Source organism: Gastrolobium bilobum, unplaced genomic scaffold (assembly GCF_033153095.1).
Source record: "Gastrolobium bilobum isolate Gb01-03AN ecotype WA unplaced genomic scaffold, APGP_CSIRO_Gbil_v1 utg57098, whole genome shotgun sequence".
NCBI lineage: Eukaryota > Viridiplantae > Streptophyta > Magnoliopsida > Fabales > Fabaceae > Gastrolobium > Gastrolobium bilobum.
Genome location: NW_026897455.1, coordinates 6,660 through 13,170, shown reverse-complemented (window position 1 = coordinate 13,170; position 6,511 = coordinate 6,660). Strand labels below are relative to the sequence as shown.

General features: G+C 41.5%; 1 non-coding gene across 1 annotated transcript; it reads left to right on the top strand.

The window, feature by feature from the left end:
• Positions 1-4,998: 4,998 nt before the first annotated feature.
• LOC133307068 (small nucleolar RNA R71) lies at positions 4,999-5,105 on the top strand. Its single transcript, XR_009751005.1, has one exon. It is a non-coding gene; the product is annotated as a small nucleolar RNA R71 (small nucleolar RNA).
• The last annotated feature ends 1,406 nt before the right edge of the window (positions 5,106-6,511 follow it).

Here is a 6,511-nt window from a genome sequence, read left to right as displayed (position 1 = left end):
AACAAGAAGGGGATGGAGGAACTTCTGCACCTTTCCGGTAGAGACAAGGGAAGACATCTGTAGGGAGTTCTTTGCCAATGCCTATACTGAGAACCAAGAGGGAGAGGAGAAGCAATATGTAAGCTTTGTGAGGGGGAAATAGATCAATTATGACTCCCTTTCCATTCAGAATCTGCTGAAGACGGCCCATTGTGACAGAACATCCGTCACCACCTACACTTATTATAATAAATGTACTTCCCTTGACTATGAAGAAGAAGAATTGGAGGCTGCAAAACCTATCCTAGAATGCATCACAAACCCAGGAGAGAAGTAGGACAAAACAAAGGACGGGCGTCCTAAGAGAGTATGGCTGACGAACTTGAACAATCCAGCCAAGGTTTGGTACTATTTTGTGGTCAGCAACATCTTTCCCTCTGCTAACCACACTTAAGTGGTAGTAAAGAGGGCAGTGTTGATTTCGGAGATTATGCAGGAGATGCCCATAGACCTACCCAGGATCCTATCCGACAGTCTGTATGACATGACCCACAGCAACAACAAGAAGGCATCCATTGGCCATAGCTCTTTGATACAGTACATGTGTCAGGAAACAGGGGTAGAGATTCCCACTACTGGTGGAAGAGCAATTTCCTTGCTGCCAACCATTGATGCCAAGTGGATTTCTGACAAATTAAGGCAACTAGTAGAGGAGGATGGTTCTGTGGCAGAGGCAGCCCAGGCAGGACGGCGGAGGCGAGTTACACCCACACCACCCAGGCCGACGAGACTTCTTACCAGTTGCTGGAGGATCTGTAGAGAGTCGACTGACTGCTCTAGAGACTCAGGTAGGATTCATCCGACGAAGGAACCAGTATATGCAGAAGAGACAGCTCGAGTACCAGACACATATTCTAAGATACCTCAGCATTACCCAGCCAGATGGACTACCAGCCTTTCAGCATGAGCCTTATGATGTATCAGAGGAGGATTATGCCTATTGTTGGGTGGTTTGCTGATGGTGGAAAAATATAAGTTCTGACAGGGGACGTTCCTCTGTTCTTGAAGAACACAGATTCGTTCCCTTAGTTCCAACCCAAGTGCGCAAGTACATGCATCAAGTAATAATAGGTGTATTAATGCCCAGATTATCGTTCCCACGAGGATAGATTTCTAATTATTGTCTTATACTGCTTTATAACGAATGAAGATGAGAAAAAAATTTAGTAAATAAACTGTTTGGTCAAACGTTCCCTACTGTCTTGACAACGTTCCTCAGGAACAGTAGGTTCAACCTGATGGCAAACAATTACTCGCTGCGTTATGTATGTGATCCTTCCTGTTTAAAAGAAGGTGAGGTCATAATCATTGGAGTTAATAGATTTAATATTAAATAAACTAAAAACTACTAAAGCAGAAATAACTATAATCAAGAGACAACAAGATGGAGGTTAAAACAGTTTCAACAGAAGGAACGGATTCACTGATCCACTCTTAAATAGTTATTTTCTCTGTTCAAGACTTAGCACTTTTTGGCTTTGTCCCAGTTTCTTATCTGCCAACTCCGATTCCTCGGCTCATGGACTAGATGGCTCACAAGTTTCCATATTCCTATAGCTCCCTCGACTCCAACAGGTACTTAGTACAGAACCTTAAAATGGACGAGTTGGCCCCTTATTCCTAAGGTGACCAGTAGTGTTTTTTCCATAACACTACCTTCCCTCAATGGCTAAGCTGTCTGAAATCCCTTCCTTATGGAAGTTCCTTTCTCAGTATGTGCCCAATTTCCATTGGTACACAATGAAAATAGCTCACTTAGCCAAAGAAATACAAAAAGCTTCAGTTAAGATTTTTGAAAATAGTTCTTTAAGAGTTTCACAGGTTACCCGTTCCACAGATAGTTCAGCTCATGGCTGATAATATAAACATAATTATTCAAAACTGAAATCCCATAGACCCGAGATTCAGTTAAGAGATAACGAATGGAATGAAGAGAAAAACACTTATATTAATTTAAAAGACAGTATACAAAAGAAACAAAAAATGGAGAAAGATTGTTTGATGCTCGTGAGGAGTTTTAGTGGCTTGGTACAAAGAAGAGAAGAAGGGTTGTCACTTAGCTATAGTTACAACCTTAAAATAAAACTAAGCTACTAAATATTTACTACTAGGTGATCTCTTCCTTTCGGACTCCAAACCCTCCAGGATTCGATGATGTTTTTGTATGAGGGTCGTCTTATTTATAGATGGAAGAGGAGTGGCAAACTTGTAAATCCTTTGGAGCTAGTTGCTTGACTGAGGGGACGAGTCGGTGGTAGCAGATTGTGGAGGCAGCGTGAATTGCTGGATGGATCGTAGTTTGGTGATGATTGGCCGCTGTTTGCAGTCGATCCCATGCTTTGCTTCCTTTTCAGCCAATAAGAACTCTTGATTCTCTGCTCTTCACGTTTTCTACTGCTCAGTTGGTGCACCGCCTCTACTTTTAGAAGACTTTAAAGCTACGTTTCCTGCAAAGTGTACAGAGGCATTAAATGAGTGTAGCAGGTGCATTAAATGCGTCTCATTTCGTTCCCCTTTTTAATATATTTTAAAGGAATACGTTACCATCTGTTCCCCCACTGTGTTTTTTTCACATATGTGCAAAACAAGTGATTTTCATGCTGAAGTTGTTCATCAGATGAGGGAACGTGTGGTATTTTGCCATCAAAATGGGCTTAGATGGGAACGAATTTACGTCCCATCAAACACCCCAAAACTAAACTGGTGGTTGTCCTCAAACAACTCAGGAATATTGTATTGGTCTGCCCAATTTTAAAGATTAGCACAACAGAAAGAAACTTGAGCCAGTGAGCAAGTATGAACTTTTCAACAAATGAGCTGCTCTCCATAGTTAAACCCTAACTGGATTCTGTCCCCAGCTAAGTGAAGGTTGCTGATCTTTTATCTTACTGTCACTCATGGGTTGGTGTTTGCTCTGTCCATTCCTGGATGTGATTCTTCAAAACTTGCCTTTCTACTGCTTTCCTATGGAGCACAGTTGTCTTCCCTCCCAAGGATCTTTGAAGGGTGAGTTGATGGAAAGGTGGAAGAATGGTGGTCTGATTTGTGGGATCAAGGAACGTTGGTTTTTGTGCCTTTGAACTTGGACTTCTCTGTTGGGGAACATCTTTTCTTGTACCTTTTTCCCTCTTTGGAGGAATGCTTTCTCGTATATCTTGAATTCTTTTGAATGGTTGTTCCCCCCTTTCTTTTTCCTTTGCTTTTCTTTCTTCTGTCCATTTTGTTCATCTTTGAATACGTTCCTTGTCCTTTTTTAATTGACCAGATGGTGTATGATGAAGATGAGGTGAATGTGTGATTCTGTTTGATCCTTGGCAGTGGAGTTCAACCGTTCTTCAGCAGTACTTACAGTATCAAGGCAAGTTGAGAAGTTTCATTGTGGTTACACCTCAGGAACGCTCTCAGAAGTGGGTGTTTGGCCTTTTTCTGTTCCTTACCAGCTTGAGTTCACACAGATCAGCTTCTTTCAAAAATCTGAGGATTAAATTCCCTGTACTGTTTTTATTTCAAGTACTCAGAGGAAGAACAAGCATGATTAGTCAGTGACTTTGTGTTTCATGTATGTTGGTTAGTCAAAAAGAATTGGGCAGTCTTAATACTATAACTGAAGCATGTACCAAACTGTTTGATCAAAAAGTCTTTTTCATTGCAAAAAGAATATTTACAAGGGAACGGAAAGGGAAACGAAATGGAAATAACAGTACTGAAAATAATCTACAATAAGATAGTTAGGAGGGTTTTCTCCTTTTCATTGGGGAGGTCTCTTGTCCCAAGGGTTCCTCTTTGCAGCCTCAGCTTCTTTGGCTTCATCAATTTCCTCTTGTGTCAATGGTCTCCTCCTAAGTAGATCTTTTAGTCTGAGGACTTCAGTTGCAGGGAGCCATTTCTCAGCATCCTTCAGTAGATCGCTGATGATTGCAACTAGGGAGTTGAAAAGTTATTGGGACTGTGTGGTCAGGACCACCCCAAAACTACGTTCCTGGAACGAAACGTATTTTATTTGGACTTTTTGAAGAGGAACAACAGAAGTTCCCTCCTTTTTGGGAGCTGTGTGATTACAAGTAACCACCCCAAAACTTTGCTCTTTGTAAGAGAGCAAATGTATCCACTAGGTTGCCTCCCAGTCAGCGCTTAGTTTAATGTCTTTAGCTAGACATGGTACTTACCGTTCACGTGGATTCAGTAGTAGTTGAGGGAACTTCTGTGTCCCCTGGTAGTGATCCTGGTGTTCTTGTTTGAAGGCTGGCAGCAATCTGTCCCAGATGGGATTCAATGTTCATGACCACTGCATCATTCCGGGTGACATATTCCTTGACATAATTTTCCAGGGTGTTGATGCGTTGGTCATCTCTGTGGAACGGAACGTGGTTGTTTTTTTTGTGTTCAAACGTTCCACTGCTGCTGCCTTGCTGGTATTGCTGCTGAGTGTTGAATGGTCTTTGGCTCATGGGTGGCCTCCATTGGGTGTTGTGGTTCTGATCCTTGATGATAGTTCCTCCAGGACCTGAATTGGTATTACGTCCTGCTTGTTGATTGTCTCTGGGAAAGTTCCTGTTGCCAAAATTTTCTGCATAACACACCAATGCAGTGGATGGGCAGTCTGTTGAGTCATGAAGGTCTCCACAGGCTGAGCATGGTTCAGTTTCAGCTGCTGTGAGTTGTAAGACTTCCATCCTGGGTTCTGTTTGGTCAGCTTTCAGGTTCTTCACCTCATTCATAAGTGATGCCAGCTGGGCTTCCATGACTGTTTGTTTTTCCAGCTCTAGCATGCCTGGCTTCCTTGCTGGACTCACTCTGTCTATTGGCCATTGGAGACATCGTTCAGCAGTTCCTTCTATGATTTCATACCTTGATTCAAGTGTTCCTGTAAAGAAATACCCTTCTGCAGCAAAATCTAAGTGAGATTGAGAAGTATGGTCAAGTCCCTTATAGAAAGATTGTAATACTCCCCAACTCTCCACCCCATGGTTTGGACATTTTCTTATGATGTCCTTGTATCTCTCCCATGCTTCATAGAGATTTTCTCCATAAAACATCCTGAAGTTAGAGATTTCTGCTCTAACATCAGCTTTTCGAGACATTGGGAGAAACCTCTCTATGAACTTGTTAGAGAGTTCATCCTATGTGTGGCTTGATCCAGGGGTGAGAGTTTTCATCCATGTTTTTGCTTTTAAGCCCAAGGAGTGAGGGAACAACCTCATTCTCATGCTTTCTTCTGTCACACCCTCAGCTTTAAAATTATCACATATATCTTGGAATGTTGTGAGGTGTGTGTAAGGATCCCCTAATCATGTGAAACATGATAGGTTTTAGCTCAAAGTTTGGTGCTGCAGGGGGGAGGATTACTCTCTTTTCTGGTCTGTTCCTGAAAGGAGCTGCCAGGGTTCTAAAATTTTGCTCTGGAGGAGCCTCTTCATTGTTATTATGATCAGCCATATTTTCAAGAGTTCTTTCCCTAAGGTTTCTTTTTCTTCTGTGAAAGGTACGTTCTGGCTCAGGATCAAAAAGAAACTCAGGTATGGAGTGGTCAGAGTCTGTTTCAAACTCTTCACTAATAAACCATAAACACAGGTTATATATGCACAGCAGACTTAAGACAGGAAAAAATAAAAAAATAAAGTCAGATATACAAAGTATGTAGTAAAAACAGTAAATAAGAACACAATTTAGTGCTTCTATCCCCGGCAACGGCACCAAAAAATTGTTGGGTGGTTTGCTGATGGTGGAAAAATATAAGTTCTGACAGGGGTCGTTCCTCTATTCTTGAAGAACACAGATTTGTTCCCTTAGTTCCAACCCAAGTGCGCAAGTGCACACATCAAGTAATAATGGGTGTATTAATGCCCAGATTATCGTTCCCACGAGGATAGAGTTCTAATTATTGTCTTATACTGCTTTATAACGAATGAAGATGAGAAGAGAAGTTAGTAAATGAACTATTTGGTCAAACGTTCCCTACTGTCTTGACAACGTTCCTCAGGAACAGTAGGTTCAACCTGATGGCAAACAATTACTCGCTGCGTTATGTATGTGATCCTTCCTGTGTAAAAGAAGGTGATGTCATAATCATTGGAGTTAATAGATTTAATATTAAATAAACTAAAAACTACTAAAACATAAATAACTATAATCAAGAGACAACAAGATGGAGGTTAAAATAGTTTCAACAGAAGGAACGGATTCACTGATCCACTCTTAAATAGTTATTTTCTCTGTTCAAGACTTAGCACTTTTTGGCTTTGTCCCAGTTTCTTATTTGCCAACTCCGATTCCTCGGCTCATGGACTAGATGGCTCACAAGTTTCCATATTCCTATGGCTCCCTCGACTCCAACAGGTACTTAGTACAGAACCTTAAAATGGACGAGTTGGCCCCTTATTCCTAAGGTGACCAGTAGTGCTCTTGCCATAACACTACCTTCCCCCAATGGCTAAGCTTTCTGAAATCCCTTCATTATAGAAGTTCCTTTCTC